At 46.7% G+C, this 25524-nt stretch overlaps 1 protein-coding gene and 1 pseudogene across 1 annotated transcript in view; one reads left to right on the plus strand and one right to left on the minus strand.

Moving 5' to 3' along the window:
• Nucleotides 1-25524, plus strand: part of mRpL32 (mitochondrial ribosomal protein L32) — a 61121-nt gene that overhangs the window by 32796 nt on the left and 2801 nt on the right. The window lies entirely within an intron of this gene.
• Nucleotides 7732-24229, minus strand: LOC142582115 (uncharacterized; annotated as a pseudogene).

The raw sequence follows: 25524 nt of genomic DNA on the forward strand, positions 1-25524 counted from the left end.
AGGTAAAAGGGCGAATACCCTGCGGTGTCATGCCAGGACGAGTTATGTCACGTAGGCCAGCGTGGTGTCCCAGTCGCGGTGATAGTTGGAAACGTACATCGACAGCATCAATGTGATTGTTCGGTTGAGACGTTCTGTAAGGCCATTCGTTTGTGGGTGGTAGGCGGTGGACAGCTTGTGCTTAGTGGCACAAGAGCAAAGGAGGTCGTCGACAACTCGAGACAAGAACGAGCGGCCGCGGTCTGTAAGGAGCTGTCGAGGTGCACCGTGCTGGAGAATGGCGTTGTGAAGGAGAAAATCGGCCACGTCAACTGCGCAACTTGTCGGCAACGCCTTTTTTATCGCGTAGCGTGTCGCCTAATCAGTAGCGACAACGATGCACTTACTCCCTCTAATCGTCGTCGGAAAAGGGCCAAGCAGGCCAAGGCCTACGCGAAGGAATGGTTCAGAGGGAACTCCAATTGGATGGAGTCGGCCGACAGGTGGCAGGGGAGATTTCTTCCTGCGCTGGCACAATTCGCAAGTTGCGGCATAACGACGCACAGAGCCGTAGAGACCCGGCCTGAAGAATCGGCGTCTTACGCGGTCGTATGTACGTAAAACTCCGTGTCTCGCCGTCGGTGCGTCGTGAAGTTGTTTGAGAACGACGGATCGCAGATGACGAGGAAGGACAAGGAGCAACTCGGGGTCGTCAGGGTTGATATTGCGGCGGTAGAGGATGCCGTCATAAAGCACGAACATGTGTCACGTACCGTAGGTGCTGCCAGATTGCACTCCAGCGATGATGGACTGTAATGATGTATCGTGTTCAGCGCGCATGTCGGTCATGTCAGTCAAAGCAATCCCGCAGGTCACGGGATCATGCGCAGCAGGATCGGGAGGATCCACGGGGTGACGCGAGAGGCAGTCAGCGTCCTTGTGCAAACGTCCAGACTTATAGTTGACAACAAATGAAAATTCTTGGAGCCGCAAAGCCCAGTGACCAAGCCGTCCTGTCGGATCCCGGAGGGAAGACAGCCAGCAGAAGGCGTGGTGGTCTGTAACGACCGAAAACGTGCAGCCGTCTAAATATGGCCGGAACTTGGCGACAGCCCGAACTAAAGCCAAGCACTCCCGCTCGGTGATGGAGTAATTTCTCCCAGCAGGTGACAGCAGGGGGCTGGTGTAAGCTATCACGTACTCGGTACCATTCTGCTGTTGGGCAAAAACAGCGGCGATGCCGTGGCCGCTTGCGTCAGTGTGGACTTCGGTCGGTGCAGATGGAACAAAGTGGGCAAGTATGGGAGGGATGGTCAGAAACCCGATGAGAGCGGCGAATGCGTGAGCTTGCTCAGGGCCTCATGAGAACCGCGGGTTGTTTAGAAGATCTGTCCAAGGCCGAGCAACGTCGGCCTTTGTCCATCATACGTTCAAATGTCGCAGGAGCATTGCATAGGCCAAAGGGCATGTCTTTGAACTGATGAAGGCCGTCTTCGCGCGGTCTATTTCATCAACGGAAAGCTGCCAGTAGCCGGATCGAAGATCGACGGACAAGAAGTATTTAGCTCCGTGCAAGCAATCTAAGGCGTCATCGATGCGTGGTAGTGGGTAGACGTCTTTTCACTTGATCTTATTTAAGTGGCGATAGTCGTCGCAGATTGGGTGAGAGAAAAAACCCGAGTTAATGACATGTTGGTTGAAATCAAGAAAAAGAAATGAGGGCATGGGCAGGACATGTAATGAGGAGGGAAGATAAACGATGGTCATTAAGGGTTACGGACTGGATTCCAAGGGAATGGAAGCGTAGCAGGGGACGGCAGAAAGTTAGGTGGGCGGATGAGATTAAGAAGTTTGCAGGGACAACATGGCCACAATTAGTACATGACCGGGGTAGTTGGAGAAGTATGGGAGAGGTCTTTGCCCTGCAGTGGGCATAACCAGGCTGCTGATGCTGATGATGATGATGCTTATTCTAGAGTGGGAATTTCTCTTCTGCATCTGCTTTCATATTGTGCAAACAGCGCCTCTTTCATTTGACGGACGCGGACAATCCAGATGACGTGTACCCATCGCGCGTTCACTTAACTGCTGACGATTGCGTGGTGCCAGCGGGCTACTAGCAACCTCTTGCAGTAAACTGAATTCATCAATGGTGACGTTCTAGTTGGGCCGTCAGCATGTTGCCTGTACAAAGGGATTGCGCTAGCACCCAGCTTCACCAAGGGCACTGCCACTTTGGCTATATTGAACACATCCAATGAGCCAATATTGCTTCCTAAAGACATTGTTCTCATGCGTCGTCGACACTCAGCCTGTCTTTGTGCTCGTCTTAAACACTGAAATTAGCCAACCACCTACAGCTATGGATGCGTTTCCTGCTTCCGTTCTCCCTAGTACAATCTCCACCGAGTTGACGCCGCAGCAGACGCAGAAGTTACTGCTGTTGTTGTCCAAGCATACAGCCTCCTTTGAGTGCATTCTCCGCTTCTGGGACAGACTGCTACGACGGCTTATTGGATACAAGCGGATGGAACTTCTATCGTGCATCGTAGACAATATTGAGTCTCTTCCGCCGAACTTTAGATCATCAACCCCCGCGTGGCCGACATGCTAAAACGAAGCATCATCTGTGCCTCCTCCAGCTCTTGCTCGTAATTGGCGTGTAAGGAAGACGGGTTGGTGCGCTTTTGTGTAGACTGCCGTGCTTTAATAAATGGAAATCAGACATCCACCCGTTCGTAGCAGCTGCTACAAAGGAAACCCATACGGGCTCCTCGAAAGAAAATCCCCGCAGTTGAAGAAAAATCCGTCCTGGTCCGGGACTTGAACCCAGGACCACCGCCTTTCCAGGACAGCCGCTCTACCATCTGACCTAGCCAGGCGGCTAGAAGATGGCAGGGCGAAGTCGAATTTGTCAACAACTCGAAGCAAAGGCAAGAGTTTGACGTAATAGTTCTGCCGAAAACCGCAAGGTGGAGATAAGTAATTAATAAAGGGAAACTCAGACATCCACCCGTTCGTAGCATTATTAAAGCTAAGCTTACTTTGCCTTTTCCATAGACTTTCCCCCTGCTGCTGCTGCTGCTGCCGCCGCTGCCGTGGACTGCTGTGGCTGCTGATGTCGTGCACACTTCGTTGGGAGGTAGTTCAGAGCGTGTATATAGATGACAGGCGTGAGTCGGAGAAGAAACGGGACAGGACAGAAACTCATTTTCACACCACCGCGTCGAATGTGCACAATGCCCTCTGGAGCTCCCTGGCCATCGACCACATTAGCCGCTTGACAGCCGTGATTATCCGAGACAGAAGCACTGCAGAAGCTGCAGCGCTTCCCTTTCTACTAACGTGCGAGGCCAGAGGGGACGCAGAACTGTAGAGAGAAGAAGAGGCAGTTCCCATACAAGAGGGGGGAGAGGTGACATGAGAAGGCAAGGAAACCCTACTACTATACGACAGTGGTTGCGGGGAAATAGGGTAAGCTGTTCGAGGTACGGTACAGTACGTTGCTGCTATTTCTGAAAAATAAACACCTTGCAAGTGTGTCAAACGGGCAACTTACGCAGGGCGTCCAGAAGCAGAGCCACATTAATTAAAGCGCACCGGAGGGTCCAGGAGACACTATCGAAGCGGTCTACCGTCAAATCAACACTTCTGTGCCCGCCGCATTAGCTCTGCGGCTATGGCATTGCTAGAGGCCATGGATTTGATCCTTGGCATAAAAATTGTAACAGCGCAAACACATGCAACCACAAAGTAACCAGGACGATACACAAGCGCTGACTGTCAACTAAATTTGATTGACGGAAGACGGATATATTATACAAGGGGAAAGGCAGAAGTGAAGGGGGAAGGGAGTGATGCAATCGGGGAAAATGACATTGCGCATCGATGAACGAACGTGCCGGCAGTCAACGGAGCCGGGCGCAGAAAAACAAGAAAACTAGAAAAAAGGCGAGGGATACTAACATACAATCAAATCAGTAAGCGGTCGCTTCCAAAAATTGAAGCTCTGCAGCAAAAAGCGATACAGAGGGGGTGCTTACGCACTTGCTGCCATATTTCTGTATGTGAAACGCTTCCAAACTGACGCGCGCCATCGCGTCGGCACTCTTACCGAGAATGTTCGTCTCTCCCAATCGAGCCTTGGAACCTGTGCATTCAATTACGTGCGCGACCAAATGTGCGTACTTGTCCTTTAAGTTACTTAAATTTCGGGCATGTTCCCCCAAGCGTTCATTAATGCAGCGGCCGGTTTGGCCGACATAAGCCTTTCCACACTTCAAGGGAATAGCGTATACCACTCCTGTGGAACACTTGATGAACGGCTTCTCATGTTGTTGCTGACAACCAGTTTTTTTTTTTTTTTTCGAGTTGCAGATGCGTGGGCATAAGTGTGCCAGCTTGTTGGGTGCCGAAAAAACAACGGACACCCCATGCCTGTTGGCTACCTTCTTGAGACTGTGTGAAGTCTTGTGCAGGTACGGTACAACCAAAAGCTTGTCGGTCTTCCGACGGTCATCTTTTCTTCGTGTTCCTAGTTTTAGCTTCTGAAGGAGGGTCTCAGACACAGCAAGGACACAGCAAGGTCTCAGACACAGCAAGGTATCCCGACCGCTGCAGCCGCATTTCGACGAAGGCGAAATAGAAAACGCTCGTGCACTTAGATTGTGGGACACGTTCAAGAACATCACGGTGTTAAATAATCCGAGTCCGCGCCACTACGGCGTGCCTCATAATCCGATTATGGTTTTGGCACGTACAGCCCCATAATCAAATTCAAGCTTAATGCTTCTGCCACAATACGATGTGCCATGTGAGGCAATGAGAACGCTCAGCCGTCTCAGAAGTTATAAAATATGGCGTCCAACAACGCCTCAAGCAAACACCTGTGTGTTCTGTGTACTACGCAGACGAACAGCAGTGGTGCAGGCAAGTTAACGTTTAACAGCAACTCGCCACTCTCGTGTTAGCCTAAACGTTGAAGAAATTAAGCTTTAGCCATCAGTATCACTGCTAATGATATTCAATCATTCAAGCACAGAAAGCTTTGCTTACATCGATTATCTCCATAATTTTTCAGTTACAGCAAAGCCCTGTTCGGAGTTCACGGGACTAAGAAAATGTCCGAATTAACCGAATGTCGAATTAACGAGGTTTCGACAATAATAACTCAAAATATGCCTAAAACATCAACATACCTTCATAATATAACTGGTTATTTTTGCTTGTTGCGCGCGAGAAATTTGCGCGGAAAGCACAGTTTTTCGGAGTTCTTGTAGGTGGTGCAGACCGCGCAGACTCGGGAGAAACGACACAGATGTCCTCCAAAACCTTTAAGGGCGTCATCGGCCTCTTTAGCAGTGCGGCGCTGCACTTCACACGCGTCCATGACGGGCGCATTTTCGCTATCAGAGTAAGGCTCTTCGTCGCCTAGTACACCCAGTATTTCGTCGTCGTTAATTGAGGCGACCGGCAACGCCACTATCGACGTATTCGTCCAGCGGGACGTCCGGAGGCAGAAGTCTGTCAAAGCGGCTGTCGTCTTCCTCGGCATTTTGGTTAACATCCGCAGCCCCGGCTTCCAAAGAATCACCGTCACGGACAAAGCCGCTGTGTCGGAAGCAGTTACTGCGGGTCGCGTGTTGCTCCACACATGTGTGCCACCACGTACACTGCACTGAGCAGAGTTACATCATATTTTTTCTTTGCCTCCATACAGAGCAACATACGCTCAAGCACTTGTCTTCTGTAGCGGCCTTTCACATACTGAATAATTCCCTGATCCAGAGGCTGCAGGGAAGCCGTTGTGTTAGGTGGCAAAAAAAAAAAGAGCAGCTGTATGTTTGTCAGCCCCGACACATTATTGTGCGCACTACAGTCATCTAGAACAATTAGCGCTTTGCGCGATTTTGCACAAAAGTGGTCCAGCTCGCGCAGCCAGGCCTGAAATATCGCTGAGGTCATCCACGCCTTTCGATTCGAGCGATAGTCTACGGGAAGTTTCTTTATTCTTTTGAAGCATCTCTGCTGTCCCGCTTTGCCGATTACCAATAGCGGTAGCCGCTCAGTCATGTTCGCAACCAGCAAAGCTGTTATTTTGAAAATTGTTTAACTGCGCGAACAAACGGACCACAGAGACAGCATGGGACAAGGACGGGCGCGAACTTGCAACTAATGTTTATTCCACAAAGACCACATATAAATACACCCCCGACGTACACCACTGCGCGTGCGCGAAAAAAGAACAGATAAAAGAAAATAAAAAACCTTGTATATGCAAAGCGCGACCTACCTACGCTCGTCAATAAACCTCATCTCACTGTTGTGTAAATAAACCGAGGTGTCACTGACAATCTTGTCCCTTCTTTCTAATATGGTACGCCTCGAGTAGCTCTCTCGCTCGGCTATCTCGGCAGCAGCACAAAATCTTTACTTCCTTCATGATCGGCTTGCACGTGCACGCCAAGCAGTGGACAGGCAGGTGCCCATTCGTTTTATTTCTAATTGACAATTCATGCTCACGCAAGCGCACATTCACACACCTTCCTGTTTGGCCTATGTAAACTTTGCCACATGATAGAGGTATCTGATAAACTACTCCAACACTGCAATCTACGTGGAAAATGGAGTGCTTTGTTCCGCACCCTTGGAAGCTATCTTTACTTCTTCCTATGCGCGAGCATAGTCCAGCGAGCTTGCCGGGAGCCGAGAACGCTATCTCAACTCCATACCGTTTCACAACCTTTTTTAAGCTGTGGGAAGTCTTGTGACCATAAGGCACAATTTTACGTTTATTATTTTTGCGCTCCCTTGCGTCTTCAGTAATATTGCCTTCCGTCTTTATCTTCTTAAGCACTGCCTCCACTACTGCTGAAATGACTGATTGCGGGAAACCTGCTTCTTCCAACCTTACAATCTGCCTGTCAAAGCTTTCCTGTATTTTGTGTGTGCAGGACTTTCTTAAGGCTGATATGATACACTGGGTGGCTATTGCCCGCTTTACCGTTTTCGAATGAGCCGAATCGTAGGGCAACAATTTCTTTTGGGATCTTGGGTTATATTTCCAGCACACATGGTCGTCACAGAAGCTTATAGCGCTGTCTAAAAACTGAATATTATTATCCTTTGTTACTTGATGGGTGAAAGTCAAACCTTTGCCAAGGCGCTGAAAGATGTGTAGTACACCTGCGATGGCGTCGTCATACGTGGAACTGGCTTGCTTTTTTTAAAAGTACAAGAAAATCGTCAACATAACGAAACACGGTAACAACCTAATCACGATCGATCCCTTCGTTTACCGCTCTGCCAAATACCTCAACTCAAGTACCTCAAGGTAGAGTTTTACCTCAACTCTACCTTCATCCAGGTTAAAGAAGACTTTTACGTGCAGAAACAAGGTATATGTATAGGATCTTGCGTTGCTCCTATATTGTGCAATGTTTACTTATCGGAATTTGACAGAGCGGTGGTATGAACCTCTCTTCTTGTCCTTTGTGTTTTTTGACTGGTTTTTTCCTTCAAGTATGTACCAACTGGCCCAGATTTCAACCCTTCAACAAGTTCTTCTAAACTACATATGTTATTCTGACCTTGCTTCGTTTACCGCCAACGCAATGGTCCCCCTTAAATGTGATGGTTTTATTCGGCAGGGCTTTGTAGAAGAGGGCCGTCTCATCTGCGTTAAAAATGTCGCAGGCATCATAATCGGCTAGGCGTGCGAGTAATCCGGCCCTCTAATCTTCGACAACGCCTTCATTCACAGCCCCTTTCTCGCCGCAAATGCTTCGGAAGACCAGGCCGTGTCTTGAATCGGTCGATCCAGCCTTCCGAAGCCTTTAAGTCTTCGATGCTGAACTTCAGCGCGTACTCCTCGGCCTGCGCACAGGTAAGGGGGACATTCAAAGGCAGCTGTGCGTCGCACGAATCGGCAATCGATCTTCACAACACTTAAAGCTTCGGATGCGCTGCCGTCTCTTCCTGTTGTCAGCGAACTTGTCACTGTCGTACGCCTGAAGAATCTCCGCTTCATTTTTCATTTACGTGCTGAGCGTGCTTCTCTTCCCGTTTAATTTATTCATTAGACCTGCCGAGGCCTTCACGGCTTTCAATATTTCTACTTTTGCTGCCTTCGCCTCATACTTCGCCCGCGTCGGTGGGGCACGAGGTAGCGCGGCTAGGCGCGGCAGCGAAGCGACGGGTACATGCACAATGTCAAAAGAAAAAGTAATAACGGAAAAAGAAAAGCGCAAACAAAATTTAACACACGCAAAAAAAAAAGTTCCGCCGTCCTCACACACGCACCTGGCGCAAACCCATAAACACGATAAAAACGACAACGAAAAAAACTGCACAACTCCGTAACCACACAACTGCACAAGCAAAAGACAACGTCGGATATGGCGGACAGCAATACGTGTACAAAGAAAAACATGTATGTATAGATTAAGGTTGCTAGCATCGATAACTACTGTGCCGATAACCATAGCGATGCAGAGGTAGCGCCAAGCGCCAAAAGCGACTGCAAAGCCAGAAGTACGTCATTGCCGCCATGTTTTTTTAGACGTAGATTTGTCTACTAGAAGGAAAAAAAAACCAGTAAAAAAACACAAAGGGCAAGAGGAGAGGTTCACACCACAACGACTGAACTATCAACTGAGCTTTATTAGAATCGGTGTAGTCCCAGCAAGGCCAGCAGAGCATGCGCAACCGCATCATCTCTAATCACAGAGCATGAAAAGGAGCTTCACCGCATCCGTCTTCAACCTTGAGGAAACAAAGAAAACAACTTGGATAAAATTTCGCGAAGTGTCATGAATTGCAAGGCGAACCGCCTTCAAGTGTTCTTTTCAGCAAGAACACACAAGGTGGGTTGCCCTCTGAGAGCCATCATCACGGAGACAGGTTCATGGCAGAAGTTAGTGAGTCAATTTCTTCAGCGACAGTTGACGGCCCTCCCAGTGCAGGATCCATTCAGCGTGGCTAGCTCGGCAGCGTTGGTAGAGGTCCTTAATAGTCGTATCCCTGGTGCCAACATGGCCTTTTCAGTTGACATTGAAGACCTCGTCTACAGCATTCCCCACGATGAACTCTTTGTAGCTGTGCGTGAACTTATTAATCACTGCAGTCCTGTAAACTTCCACAATGCATGTGGTATGTCGGTGGATGCCTTTCTAGAGCTCTTATCCTTTTATCTGTCATCCACTGTTGTTGAATTCAAAGGCTCCTTGTTCCTTCAGAAAAAAGGAATATGTATTTGCTCTGGTGTTGTTCCAGTGCTTTCCCAGATATGTTTAGCAAAATTTGACAGGAAACTTCACGGCTTCCTTCAAAACAAGCGTGAGTGCAAAGTTTTTAGGTATGTGGACGATTTTTTAGTACTTTTAGAGCTTTTACCTAATGACACTCTGCCCGCAGCAGTAGACGATGTATTGACTGCTTTTAAAGCTGCTTCACGCACTCTTAATTTCACTCATGAACTTCCCAGCAATCATTTTATCAGGTTCCTAGAACTGCAACCAACATTCTTTGATGACGGGCATTCAAGCTGGATGTTCTTACCTAGAGGCAAGAAAGCTCTTTTACCATTTGGGTCTGCACATTCGAAGATTGTAAAAAGAGGGATTGCAATGAATTGTTTCCGCAATGCACTCGAAAGAAGCTGTCACCACGCTATTAAAAGTAGCTTTGACGCGCAATTCCAACGTTTAGAAGCCACAGGGTTGCCTCAGCCCCTTTTGAAAGCGATGGCTGAATCGCTGCTTCAAAGGCTAAAGGAGGAACGTACGAAGCTGGTAGATGGTGGGGCAACTGAACGTAGGAAACTTGAAGTCATGCCGTATGTGCATAAAGTGAGCCACAACATCAAGAAGGTTGCCGCCAAGCAGGGAGTAAGTGTTGTGTTTTCTGCCCCTTGTAAGCTTTCGGGTCTGTGCTCGCGCATTTCTCGAGGCGGGGCAAGGAACCACGTTTGCACAACGCAGCATGAAAACCGTTTTACGGCATGTGTCGCAGGGGTTGTGTGTAAGTTCCCTCTCACATGCGAAATATTTTACATAGGCCAAACCGGTCGATGTATTAATGACCGCCTGCGTGAGCACCATTCCTCCCTGGGGTCAGATAAAGGTGCAAACTTGCCTCGCCATTGCAATGAATGTGGTTGTTACCCTTTGTTCAGCAATGTAACGATTCTTGGTAGGGGCAAGGGCAAAGGAGAGCGAGAAATCCTGGAAGCGTACTACATCAGTTTATTTAATAAATTTTTCTCATCCGTATTCACAAAAGAAAGTATTACTAATTTGCCCATAGTTGCCGACCTAGATTACCGGTACATGGAAACTATTAACATTACTATTGATGGTATTGTTCAACTTATTAATAACTGGAAGGTTTCATCTTCAGCAGGTATTGACAATATTAATTCTAAATTACTAAAAAATACAGTATCAGTATCTAGCAAGTTTTTATTTCACATTTTTCATCAATCATTAATGACAGGTCAGATACCCCAAGATTGGAAAACAGCCAAAGTCATACCCCTTTTCAAAGACGCTGACAAGAACTTAACTGAGAACTACCGACCGATATCACTAACGTGCATATGCTGCAAAATGATGGAACATATTATTGCATCTCATATTTACCAACATCTAGAATCGAACAACTTCTTTTTTCATAGTCAACATGGTTTCAGGAGAGGTTTGTCGTGCGAAACGCAACTGCTTGAATTTACGGCAGATTTACATTTTAACATGGACTCAAACCTTCAAACTGACAGCACCTTTCTAGATTTTTCTAAAGCTTTTGACCGCGTAGCTCATTGTCGCCTGTTTTTGAAGTTATCATCATTAAAACTTAATTCACTAACACTATCCTGGCTTCGAAATTTTCTTTCTAACAGGCAGCAGTTTACTTTCGCTAACAGCTTCTCCTCGCCCCTTTCAGAGGTTTCATCCGGTGTACCACAAGGAAGCGTTCTTGGTCCCTTACTCTTTCTGATATACATTACTGACATACCCAATAACTTATCATCATGCATGCGCATTTTCGCTGACGACTGCATTATCTATCGTTCTATTAACACCTCCGATGACCACCTGATCCTCCAAAATGATCTTAACGAAATCACTAATTGGTGCGACACCTGGCTAATGACTCTAAACTCATCAAAATGTAAAGTGATGTCCTTCACCCGCAAACGCAATAACTTGGACTATTCTTACTGTATTAAAATATCCCATTATCTCGGACCTCATCATTTAAATATCTAGGCGTTAATCTTTCAACAAACCTCTCCTGGACTTCCCACATTACTACCATCTGTGCCAGTGCTTCTCGATCACTGGGTTACCTGCGACGTAACCTTCGGAACTCACCTCCACTTATCCGCAAACTGGCATATCAAACATTTGTTCGCCCTCGACTTGAGTTCGCCGCTCCAATCTGGTCTCCCCATCAAAATTACCTAATTACCATGCTGGAATCAATCCAAAATAGAGCCGCACGTTTAATTTCCCGAAATTATAACTACCGTTCTAGCGTAACTCAAATAAAGATTCACCTATCACTTCAGCTACTAAGTAATCGTCGCGACATAGCCCTTTTGTCATTATTTCATAAATACGCCCACCACACTAACAAACATTCCTTACACCTAGAAACGCCATCGCACACGTCGCACAGATTATACAATCATCATAGCTTCACGCGCATCTATGGTAAAACAGAAGCATTTAACTCGTCTGCAATTCCACGTGCCATTCGGCTCTGGAACAACCTCCCCGACAACATAGTTTTGGAAACTGACCGTGATAAATTCAAGAGCTCACTGAACTCGCTTAACCCATGTTAACCATTAATATCACACTCACTGCTCTGTATTATTTCTTTGCCTTTTTCTTGCAGTGTTATACGTTGTTACTAACTTATATTGTTCCTTTTTATTGTAATCATATGCAGCTTTATGTAGCTAATATGTTTCATGACTTTTAGGCTGTGCACTTGGCTGCTGTTTTCATTTGTTATTGTTGTTAATTGTATGTACTTGATTGTATGCCCCCCTTACTCAATCCCCAAGAAGGGGCCTTGTAAGGTATTTTACAAATAAATAAATATTAGGTGACGACTGCATTAGTACAACCTCGGTGCGCTTACTTGAAAAAGAATTTCATTTCTAGGTCGGTCACGATAGAAGCGATATCTTGTCTTTTCATGCTCTGTGATTAGCGATGATGCGGTTGCGCATGCTCTGCTGGCCTTGCTGGGACTACACAGATTCTAATAAAGCTCAGTTCATAGTCCAGTCGTTGTGGTGTGAACATCTCCTCTTGTCCTTTGTGTTTTTTACTGGTTTTTTCCTTCAAGTATGTACCAACTAGCCCGGATTTCAACCCTTCTGCAAAGCATTTGTCTATTATGTAGCAATAAAATAAACATGGTGGCGTTGGCGTATTTCCGGCCTTTCGGTACTCCCAGCACATGCAAGCATGGCCTTTGAGACTGGGGCATGCTAATCGGAGACGTCATCGCTGGCGGTGTGATTTGAACACCCCCTAGTGCCACCCGATCCTATATGCCTATATATCCTATATGCTCCGCGAACTATCTGAATTAACCGAAGTACGACCAAATATGTCCGAATTAACGGGAGTTTCGTGCCATAGGGTTATGTACATGCTTAACGGGACCAGATGGCGCATCCGAATTTCCTAATTAACGGGGGCCGAATCAACGAGGTTTTACTGTACTTCTCTCAACCTTGCGGGTTTCCGCGGAACTATTACGTCAAACTACCATGCCTTGAACAACGAAATGATGCATATTCATTGCCCCGAATCGAGGATGCACTAGATTCATTACAGAGCGCAAAGTATTTCTCCAGCATTGATTGCTTCGGTTACTGGCAGATGTCCATGCACGATGCCGACAAGTAAAACAAAACCGCCTTTGGCACACCTGATGGACTTTGCAAATGTAACGTAATGCATTTAGGCCTATGTAATGCTCTTTCAACATTTGAGCGAATGATTGACACTGTTCTACGGAGCCTAAAGTGCAATACTTGCCTATGCTACCTGGACGACATAGTAATATTGACACGTGTACTTGTTTGTCTTTATCGGGCAACAGTTTTCACCGCCTAACATATGTTATCGCACAGCGCAGGACGCGCCTGCATGTATCGGAAGTTTCTGGAATGTTATCGATGCTTCCATCCGCTGTCTGCGACCGAACCTTGTGTAATCTGATCGCATGTGTGCGCGACGCGAACAATGTAGAACTTTGTGATAGGCGCGCGGGTCCGAACGATTACTCTGGAACATTCGACTGATGTATAAATGCCGACGTGCTTGAACTGCTGATCAGACTTTCGGCGAGCGCAGACTGTGTTCGCCGCTGTCGCCGTTCTTTGAGTGTAGCCTGTTTTTGAGGACGCAAGTTCGCCCAATAAAACGCTAGTTTCGTCTTTGTCAGTTTGGCTGATTTCTTCACCTTCACTACCACGTGACAATATTTTCGTTGACCTTCGATCAGCACTTGTGGAGCCTCGACAAGGTTCTGACAAAGCTGTTGGCCTTCAGTTGAATACAAAAAAATGCCACTTTGCCGGTAAAACCATTAAAGTACTCGGACACCTTGTCAGCAAGGAGGCCATTCGACCTGACCACGGTAAGAATACCGTAGTTCTCCGCTTCCCCAGACCTGAACAAGCCAAAGACTCGCGTGGCTTTACTTCCGGCACTTTATATGTAACTTTGGTATCATAGCGGCGGCGCTTCATCAAGTCCTTTCTTCTGGAGCTCTCTACTTATAGTCGGAGGAATGCCAAACTGCTTTTGTCAACCTCAAGCGTGCACTCACGTCCGATCCTGTGCTTTGTCATTTCCAATGCTCTGCACCCACTTCTCTACATACTGACACCAGTGCTCATGGTATCAGCGCTGTTCTGCTGCAATGCCAGGAAAATTCTAAATAACGTGTGGTCGTCTATGCAAGTTGCACGCTGACAGTTACAGAAACTAATTATAGGATTACCTAACAAGAGTGTCTTGCCATTCCTTGGTCCATCCAAAAAGTCCGGCCCTATATGCACGGCCGCCACTTTACGTTTGTTACTGATTACCACGTCTTGTGCTGGTTGGCGACGCTTAGAATTTATCCGGACGTCTTGTCGTTGGATACTCCGTTTACGAGAGTATGACTTTGACGTCACCTACAAGTCTGAAAAAAAAAGAAACCAAGATGCCAATGCTCTCCCTCGTTTTCCCCTACCACCTTTTTGAAACGCAGCTTCCTTACCTCTTTCCATGAATAAATTTCAGGACGCGTCTTCTGTGGCTCCTTCGCTCGCAGCTCTCGACCAACTCGCATCCAACCATCCTCATACGTTTGCAGCTTGCCAACGTAGTGACTCGTACTGTCACTCCATTATGGAACGTCTCCGCAGACCCTCCCATCCGCCTCACGCTCGGCTTTGTCGGCTTTTGAAGACCAAGATCGAAAATTCGATCGTATACAGATACGCGTTTCATCCCGAAAGACACCGTTAGGTTCCTGTCGTTCCCCAATCACTTCGGGCCCACATACTGCAGGCCTTTAGCGACGATCCCACAGGCGGTCAGTTTGGTTGCCATAAAACCTATAAGCGCATCTGCAATCGCATCTCATAGCCTGGACCGTAGTAGCGAACTACGTGGCTTCCTGCTCCCGCTGCCAACATCGTAAACGACTGACCTCACCTACGGCTGGACTGCTACAACCTTTACCATGTCCTGAAGCTCTTTTCGCAGTCGTTGGTATCGACCTGTATGTTTTTTTTTCTGGTCATCAACCGGCCTCAGTTTCATACAGAGCCAGCGCCCGCAGCTAGAGGCATAACTGCATGCCCTCTCATGCGAGCACCGCTACTGCCGTGATTGCCACACAAAGGTTGTAGATTGCAGCATCGGTGTGCTATATAAGATTCTGTTGTCATGTGGCATAGTGTATGTAGGGCAGTCAGGCCGCTGCGTTAGCGAGCGCCTTAGAGAACATGAGCGATCCGTACCGACATGCACAGGTTCCCATTTACAAAATATCCCCAAAATGCACTTGGTTCCCAAAATAGCTTTGCACTTGGTTCCCAAAATACCCAAGTGCAAAACTATGTTTCATGATACTACGATTTTGAAGAAGAGCCGTGATACCTCTGCTCGAGAATTATTGGAAGCTTTTTTTCATGCAGTCGTTGGGTTCGCAGAGCATTAGTGTACCTTCTTTAACCTTGTACAGCATTGAATATGGTTTTTTGGATTCATTCACATGAGTGCACTCTGGTGATCGGATGTTGGTGCTTCAAGCAAATGATGCTCACTGCGTATGTTCTTCTAGATTCTGCTCTCTATAAAGGAGTGACGCAATAAAATGATGTCGGTTGAGAGTAGCGCCTTGTCCTGTCGTCTCTCTTGTGTCCGTTGATTTGCACTAAACAAAGTAATTATGGATTCGCACCAACTATCCCGCCAATGCATTGTGCTGAACTGTCTTAGCAAGCAGACCTTTAGAAGTGTCGGTAAGCCCAGCACTAATTCACGTTGCAAGTGGTTTCAACGCAGAAATAAGACTTAATGCGCAACTATTTGCAAGAAGTTAAAATATTATCGCCAGTCCTGATACTTTTGTCATGGTCGAAAAATGAAAAATAAACAAGTCTTATAGTTCAATCAGAAAAAGAAACAAAACGTGTGTGCAAGAACATACAAGGAAAACACGGGGAATGCGGGAGATGGAAATTCAAGACAATGAGCAAAACGAGAACAAGGTGAAAGCCGGAGCCGGCTCCGGCTTTCACCTTGTTCTCGTTTTGCTCATCGTCAAAAACATACAACTACGATAATTTGTTTATAAGGTAAAATAAGTCATACAAATAACACAGAGGCGTACGGTCACGAATGCTCCAACATTCATAATCGAAGAAGTTTGTTAAAAGCATGGTACTGTTATAAGAAGCCCAAAGAAAGCAGATCAAAACATGAGATATGCATTGGGGCGCAGGAAACACCAGCAAGCGAATGGCAATAAATACAGAATGTATAATCGATCATTTCTGTAGACAAGTAAGCATAAGCATTTAATAACACAGGGCAAATCAACTCTTACATGAACAAAAGTATCTTCAGCACCAATACCGCTGTCTTTTCTTACTCAGACGAGCTTTCAAGAATAAAGAAATCGGCGCTCTTCAATTGTACTCCACGGCTGCGCGCAACTGAGGTTTGAGTTTCGTGATTTCCGCGGGAAGGCCTTCAAAAATACTTGTGGAGGCGCTAGGCTTCGGCATCGCCTTTTCATGCTCCCGGCAGACGGCGTTGCAGTTTATATCGAAATTGTAGGCAGTGATGATGTCCAAGGCGTTGAGGTGTTTACGAATGCGGTTTTACTTCACGTTTGTTTGAAACATGGGAAGATGGAAGAAAAAGTTGAACAGCAGCTTGACAAGCTCCCACCGTTTACGTAGGCAACAGAAGCTCATACAATATACATATACAGATCAGCATGCACGCGCACGCACACGCACGCACGCACACACGTTTTGATGGATATTTTATACATCACTAAAAATGGTGAAAGACAATTTCCGTAAAATATATACAAGTACGAAACGTAGTCTAAGTATACATGATTGAAAATGCTTCAAAGATTTGAAAGAACAGCAGATATAAAGTCAAACAGAAGAATTAACAGGTACACGGAGCATACAGATCAAACCTGAGAACTTTCCATAAAAGGTACATTTGTAGCATTTGAGAAAGAAAAAAGAAGAAAAAAAAGAAGGAATTACTTTTTCTCAACGCTATCTCTAAACAACTAAAGAAATAAATCTCTCAATTCTGTTTTCGAAATGCTCATCATATCAATTTCTTTGCGAAAAAGATAATTTAATACACTTGGTACTGTGTGTCGTAACATTTGTTCACCGTAATTAGTGCGGTTACGATGGACTTCCCAGTGCTCAGGATGTCTAGTTGTATAATAATGGGTATTCGTTTGCAAGTTTGCCAGATTAGTTATGAGATTAATACCTTGTTTCTTTTCATCTTAACTTTTCACAAAGGTGATAGTTATACAAGTTCTCTATGTTAATTAGTCTAAACTTTCTAAGCAAGCTGTCTGCTGAATAGTCTGGTGGAGAATTTGTAATAATCTGGATTACTTTATTTCGCATTGCTGTCAGTTTCTTGACGTTTGTTGAGGTTGTCTTCCCCACACTAAAAAGCAGTAATTTATGCGCGATAAAAAACAATGCTCATTTATCATTGAGTCTTGTGGTTACAGGAAATAGGTCTCGAAGCCTGTAGATTAATCCTATAGTGCGAGCTAGGGTCGTGATAACATGATTAGTGTGCGAGTCCCAGAACATGTGCTCTGAAAAAATTACGCCTAGAATTTTAAATTCTGTCACAATTTCTATCGGCTGACACTGTATTTGAAGAAGATTATTCGGAACAATGTCTCTGCCTCTCGCTCGGAAAACGACTGCTTTAGTTTTTTGGGTGTTAATAACCAAGCCGTTGCAGGAACACCAATCATGAAGTTTACTTAAAGTGCTGTGTGCGCGATTAACAAGTTTTTCGTAATCGTCACCCTCGAAAAACAGGCTGGTGTCATCTGCGTAGATCAGGAATTTCGTATCATCATCAATGTTAACAATGCATTTATCTAAATATGAAATAAATACGGTCCCAAAATACTGCCCTGAGGAACACCAAACAAAGTAGATTTAAATGTGGAGGTGCTGTTTACTGAAACAGACTGCATGCGAGTACTAAGGTATGATTCCAATAACATCAAGGCAACACCACGATTTCCGTAGAATTCTAATTTTGTCAGCAAAATACCTCTGTTAAGAGAATCAAATGCCTTTGCAAAGTCTATAAAAACTACCAGTACGCATCGTTTTTCTTCGTTTTTTTAGAATGAACTCTTTTTGATGATGCAGGAGAAGTTCGGTGGAACAATGTTTTCTAGAACCGTATTGACAGTCAGTCAGGATGTCATGTTTATCTGTAAATAAAGCCAGACCTGAATGGATGGCATTTTTAAGTGCTTTAGAAAAAATTGGTTATATATAAATGGGTCTGTAATTTGCTAAATTATTTTTGTCACCTTTTTTGTGTATAACACAAACCTTTGCGCACTGTAGCGGTGCTGGAAATACTCCACTTGACAGACAGATTGAAAATATGGGCAAGTGGGTCAGCAATAATGTCAGCAATGAATTTAATCGGGCGGACTTGTATGTCAAAGATATCACTTGAGCTAGTTTTTCTTAATTTCATGATAATAGAGAAAACTTCCGTTTCCGAAACTGGACTCAAATAAATTGTCTCAAGACAACTGCCAATCAAGTATTGGGTACAGTCTCCTGATGGTGCAGGAAACTTGAAGTTTACTAGATAGTGGTTGAAAACATTAGCTAGATCAGTTCCTGAAATTGTGCCATTCACAACCACTTAACTAACTCCTTTTAGCGCCTGCACGTTTTGAAATATTGCGTTTCGTTTTTTCCATGTCAGGGCCGCGTTTTTGGATGATCCTAAAAAGATATTATTGAACTAGCTATCTCTGGCATGCTTAAGGTCCTTGTTTAGTTTATTACCATACTTCTTAAATGATTTAAGCAGTTCCGGATCCCGTTGCTTAAGAAATGCTAGGTGGATTGTATACTTTGTTTTTATTTTACCAAGTAAATCTCGAGTAATCCATGGTTTTGTGATTTTTTTCGATTTGGAAGAATTCAGAAATGGAAAGCTTGTTTCGTTAGTGGTTCTCAACAAGTTAAAAAAGATATCAAAAGACATGTTTGCATCAGATGAAGAAAGCACGTTCTCCCAAGATACAGCTGACATTTTATGGCGAAAATTTTCGAAGTTTCTGGATGAAACATTTCTTGAAGGGTCCGAAGGTTAGGCTCTATTTCATGATGTGGGATGACTACGTATACAGGTAAATGATCATTAAAATCGAAAGTTATGACTTCGGATGCAAAATTTTTGACGGAGAAGCTGACGAGAAAGAAATCTATTAGTGTCGAAGACGTACTAGTAATTCTAGTTGGAGAAGAAATAACTTTATTTAGGCCATATCTCTCGTATAACCATCTAATTTTTTTTTTACTCACGAGTATCAGAAATCAAGTCAATGTTAAAGTCCCCGCCACAAATTAAGTTAAGCTTATTAGTTATGCAGTAGTGAAACAGTTTCTACGGAAGCACAGAATGTAGCATGATCACCATTAGGGGGCCGGTACACGACAGAAAGACATGGTTACACATTGCTATTGTCATCATTTCGCATTCGAATTTCGAAAAGGTAAAATCAGGCAAGAGATCACATCTGAGATTTTCTTTCGCTAACAAGGCAACACCGCCACCACGGCGTAAAGAGCGATTCAGGTAGAACACATCATATCCGGGTATTGAAAAAACATTGTCATCACTAGTATACCAGGTTTCTGAGAGCATGACATCGAAAGAAGAGCCAGTACTATCAAAAAATAAATCTAAATACTGATGTTTATTTCTGGCAGACTGAATATTCAAATGAAATACCTTTAAACCTCTGAGACACTTATTACCAAGATGCGACTTTAGTTTGTCAGGAGTAATATGCATAAACAGGTCGCGACACTTGTAGAACACCCCTTAAGCAAGCGTCATCAAGTGATATTTAGATTTGATAGCAATGGCTTTGTCGCCTTCTTTCCGTCTGACGAGAACTTTGCCGCCACTCTGCCAAGCGAAGCGATAGTTCTTGTCACGTGCCCATTGCTTTGCCTCCCAGAGAAGTGCTCGGGTTTTAGTCAGATTATCTTGGATGTACACATTTTCATCTTCATATGCATCCTTCCGTTTATTTCGGTTTTTGAACCAGTCATCACGAACAGCCTGCCGAGCGAAGCGAGCAATTATTCCAGGCGTCTTATCAGGTTTACATGGCAACCGGTAATTTGCTGTCACTTCATTAGTCGTAAGCCGCGGAAGCTCAAGGGAAGCCGCACAGGCGTTCACTGTCGTGTCCGCTGCCGGAGCGGTGATGCAAGCAAAAGACTGACGCCACTCCGATGTAGCCACGAACCCAAAAAGCCCCGTGTTTATTAGACAGCCGCTTTTTATCCCTTTTGCTCAATGACGTCACAGCCTGCGCACATGAGTGCTGAGTCAGATCAGAGAACCGATAACACTACATCTCCCTTCTTTTTTTTTACACAACACATAAAAAACAAATGAACCACAAAACAACCAAACAGTATGAAACATACAAATAGGATGAGTATACAGCACTCAAGTGTAGCCATATCGCTGTGGCGGCCTTATTTCTCGACCGTAGCGTGTCATATAACCACCGGGTCTCCCGTCCTCATATGAGGCAGCAGCCGGCGTTGAATTAAGCGCAGAAGGCTCTGCCGAGGCCTTGTTTTCCTCGGATTGGCCTGCAGCGTCCGTAGTCGCAGGAAAGTCACAGGATGGGTCATGCACGCCGGTTCGCTCGCTGTACCAGACCAACGCGCGTCTGTTTCTCTCTAGTTCAACCCCGTCGTCTGTCCGCAGCCGATAAGCCGAGGCCGCATTGCTCGACTGAACACTTTTGCTGGAATTTTGCTATCTTTTATCCATACCTGGTTTCCCGGGGCGAGCAGCGGCAGCTGCGTTACCGCATGGCGACGGTCGTAGTCGAATTATTGCTTAATCCGCGCTTTCTTGTCTTTGTATCGGAGGCTCTTGAGACCACTTGTCATTGACGGTACTAGCTTTTTCGGGTGCACGGGATGCGTAGAGCGTAACCGTCGGCCCATCAATAGCTGGGCTGGGCTTGTACCCAAAGGACCTGGGGAGTCCCTATAAGCTAGGGGGGCCAGGTACGGGTCAACCGCTTTTTCCAACATCTGTTTTACCGTCTGCACTGTACGTTCGGCAGCTCCATTTGACTGCGGGTACTTGGGGCTGGACGTGACGTGATGGAAGCCATAACTAGTCGCAAACAATGCAATTTCTGCGGAAGCGAATTGAGGACCGTTGTCTGTTACGACAAGTTCTGGAATCCCGTGCCTAGCAAATATACTCTTGATTCGCTCAATGACCGCCGCCGAGCTCGTGGAAGATAAAAGGGGCAAGCTCTGGATAGCGCGAAAAATAGTCTACGACCACGAGATACGATCTACCATGCAAATGGAAAAGGTCAGCTCCTACCTTCGGCCAAGGCAAGCTGGGGGACTCTGATGGCATCATGGGCTCGGCTTTCTGAACGCGCAGTCTCGCGCACTCTCGACAACTGTTTACCAGAGCTCCTAGCTCAGCTCTGAGACCGGGCCACCACACAGATCCGCGGGCCCTTGCTCGACATTTCACAATGCCCTGGTGACCAGCATGCAATGAACAAAGTATTTACTTCTTGGGTTCTGAGGCACCGCAAGACGAGACCCATGCAGAAGCACACCGTCACATATTGTAAGGTTTGCTCTCTCCGACCAGTAAGGGCTTAGCCAACTCCTTACTTTAGCGAGACGTGGCCAGCCCTGCTTACAATACAACCGAAGTTGTTGGCAGGTTGAGTCTTTTTCTTGCGCGAACTTTATTTTGTTCCAATGGGCTGAAAATTTCAGTTCGCTGATGCAGCCTTGTGCATGGCTCGATACTTCACCGCAATCAAGCTCCCCTATCTCTACATCCGCTTCCGTGCGAGGTGCCCGAGAAAGGGCGTCGGCGGTGCCAATCTGTTTTCCTGGGACATAGGAGACTGAAAAGCGATATCGCATGAGCCTCAATCATAATATTTGTATTCTAGGGCGAAGCACATCAAGGGGTGACTGACCGAGTAGCGGTACGAGCGGTTTGTGATCTGTCTCAAATTGAAATTCCAGCCCTATCCAAAACCCTTCCAGCCTTTCTGCCGCCCACGTCAGCGCAAGTGCTTCCTTTTCTATCTGCGCGTACCGTTGTTCTGTTTGCGTTAATGAACGAGAGTGGTACGCAACCGGCCGCCTTTCCCCATCTCATTGCACTTGCATGAGCACACAGCCGAGACCGAATGACGACGCGTCGGCGGACACAATAGTGCGCAGCTTAGGGTCGAATTTTGCGACGCATTGCGCCGAGGTGATCAATTCTTTCAGAGTCTCGAAGGATTTTTGCTGAGGCAGGCCCCAGTGCACTCACGGCCTTTCAAGAGAAGACTACGGAGCGGTGTTGACATGTCGGCAAGGTTGTTCACAAACCTTGCCAGATAGTTTATCATGCCCAAAAACCTGCGGACATCAGCAACATTTGATGGCGTAGCCATTTCGTTTATGGCTCGAACTTTCTTGGGATCCGGCGTGATTCCCGCCGTATCGACCAAGTAGCCTAAAAACGCCACTCTGCTGACACAAAAAGAACTTTTTGCCCGATTGAGTGTTACCCGCGCTGCAACCAACCTTTTGAGCAGTGCGTGCAGCCGTTCATCATGTTCACGCTTAGTAGCTCCGCAAACCAGAACGTCGTCCATCAGGTTCACTACTACTTGAAGGCCATCTAATATTTCCGCCATTCGCTTTTGAAAGTATTCCGGGGCCGAGGTGATACCGAACGGCAGTCGCTGGAAGCAGTACCTACCAAAGGGGGTGATAAATGTTAGTTCTTGACTTTCTTTCGCCAATTTAACCTGGTGAAATCCTGAACTGGCATCTAATTTCGAAAAGTATGTGGCTCCCGCCAATTGCCCCAGTGCGTCGTCTACGGTCGGCAAGACAAACCGTTCACGTAGGACGCTCTTGTTCAGCTGGGTCAGATCCACACAGATTCGAACTTCTCCACTTGGTTTGACTACTGGAACCATTCCTGCACACCATGTAGTTGGGCCATCTACCTTACGAATGACATCGGTTTTGACCATTTTGGCCAACTCTAGTTTGATGGGGTTCTTTAACGGGATGGGTACCCGCCGCGGCACGAAAATTGCAAAGGGGACGGCGCCCTCTTTCATGCGAATGGTGTATTCGCCTGAAATCATGCCCAGTCCAGAGAAGAGCTGCGGATACATGTGCTCGTACTGTTTATCTTAAACCACATCAAGAAATTTGACTACACCAAGTGCTTCAATGGCTGGGAGCCCTAAGAAGACACACTGCAGCGACTCTACAACGTACAGTGTTTGTCGCGTTGTTTTGCTTTTCCAAACAATATCTGCTGAAAAACAACCATTCACTTCGAGGCGCTGATTCGCAGCGCTTCTCAACACCGCTTGTGACCTGTCTATACGAGGCGGTACACCGGGGAAATCGGCCGGAACAACAGTGACTTGGGCTCCTGAATCAATTTTTGCACTTACGCGTACACCATTGATAGACACTTCCGCGTATCTGGCATTTGAGCTGTTGAGTGTCCCGACAAAAAAGTTTTGCCCATCGCCTTCTAGCATAGACACGCCGACGCGGTTGTTTTCTGTTCTCTTGTGACACACCACGGCGAAATGTCCCTTGATACCACAGTGGTCACACCGCGCTGAACGTGCAGGGCACCGAGCTCTCGGGTGGCTCGACCGTCCGCAGAACTGGCACGCCTGCGTTCGCCGCTGTGCTGTGGCGCAAGGCTTCCAGTTGTTGGACGGCTTCCTCGTTGTTCGTCGGACTACGTCAAGTTCGCCTGTATTCGCCTCGTTGCTGACGGCCCGGAGTTCCAGTTGCTGTCGGTGAACTGTTTCCTTGAGCCTGGCCCTCGCCAGAGCGGTCGCTAGCGTAAGGGTGGCATCCATCTGGGGCGCTTCCGACAGCTGCGCGTCCTCGAGGCCGACCACAAATCTGTCGCGGATCATTCGATCCCGGAATTCTGCAAATTCACAGCGATCTGCAAGCTCGTGCAGGGCTGTCACAAAGTTGTCCGCACTTTCCCCGGGTTCTTGCTTTCGTCGATGGAAATTTGCGCTTTCATAGACTATGTTCTTCGTGGCCACAAAATGGGCGTCAAACTTTTTCTTCACTGTCTTGTAGCTTCGAGACTCCTCTTCGGTAAGGCCGAATGTCTTCGGAAGGCCGGTAAGGCCGAATTTTTCTTGCCTGTCTGCCCATGGTGTACAAAAGCGTTCGCACCTGGGCCTCCTCCGTTCTGTCGTTGAGCCCCGACGCGTAGCGGTAGTCATCGAATGACATAATCCATTCTGGCCATTCGGATGTCCGGTCGAAGTTGAAGGGTGCCGGTGGCGAGATGGCTGCCGGTGGCGGGGCTGCCGCTGGCGGAGCCATCATCGCGCAGATCGAACGCCGGGTGAGCGCCGCAAAGGCAACTAGGATGGGGGGGGGCGGTTGATCCCTCTTCTGACACCATGTCGTGTCCGCCGCCGGAGCGGTGATGCAAGCAAAAGACTGACGCCACTCCTATGTAGCCACGAACCCAAAAAGCCCGGTGTTTATTAGACAGCCGCTTTTTATCCCTTTTGCTCAATGACGTCACAGCATGCGCACATGAGTGCTGAGTCAGATCAGAGAACCGATAATCGTTTTGACGAGAAGATCTTCATTATCTGTTTTTTGTATGCCGTGAATTTCCAGGTTTAGCTTCCTGTTATGTCTCTCTAGTTCATTGATTTCTTTCTTGATCTCTTCAATCAGTCCATTGCTTTGGTTAGCCTCAAGCTGTTCAATGCGTTTTTTTCATATCAGCCAGGCTATTGTCATGTTGGCTAAGCTCAGCGAGTGCTTTGTCAAACTTTTCAGACATCACCTGAACACTTTCTTCCATTAAAACAACAGTGTCTGAGAGAGCGACTTTACTTTTTCTTGAAGCTCTGCAATCACAGCAATTTTAACCCCTCGACAGGTTGGACAACGCCACTGTTTTGGAGTAGATTCCCCCTTTGATTTCTAAGTTCCTTATGAGATACCTTAAGAAACTAAATGATACGAGCAAAAACACTCATTACACACCATGCAGTCATCAGGTTCAACGATTTGCCACACTCAAAGCATCTATCGTCCTGCTCACTACCCATCTTTGCAAGCTACAGGGCAGTGCTGCAGCAGCACAGGGTAATGAATGCATGATAGGTTCAAGTGTTCAGTGACAAACCTGCAAGTACACGAGCAGTCAGAGATGCGTCTTTTCTGTGCCGCTACAGCTGCCCATGTGCCCGGGGAAGTCGATGGCAGCTTCTTTTATAGCGGCAGGGGCGGGGCGCAGAACTCCGGCTGCGGCCGATGTGCGCAGGTCTAGGTCGGCTGGGTGTGACGGAAGCAGCAGGAAAGCGCAGCTTATCACAGTCCGGCCAAGAAATGCGATCTATCTGCAAGTACACGAGCAGTCAGAGATGCGCCTTTTTTGTGCCGCTTTAGCTGCCCATGTGCCCGGGGAAGTCGAAGGCTGCTTCTTCTTTAGCGGCAGGGGCGGGGCGAAGAACTTCGGCTGCGGCCGATGTGCGCAGGTCCAGGTCGGCTGGGTGTGACGGAAGCAGCAGGAAAGCCCAGCTTATCACAGTCCGGCCAAGAAATGCGATCTGCAAGTACACGAGCAGTCAGAGATGCGCCTTTTTTGTGCCGCTACA

Source organism: Dermacentor variabilis, chromosome 5, assembly GCF_050947875.1.
Source record: "Dermacentor variabilis isolate Ectoservices chromosome 5, ASM5094787v1, whole genome shotgun sequence".
Taxonomy (NCBI): Eukaryota; Metazoa; Arthropoda; class Arachnida; order Ixodida; family Ixodidae; genus Dermacentor; species Dermacentor variabilis.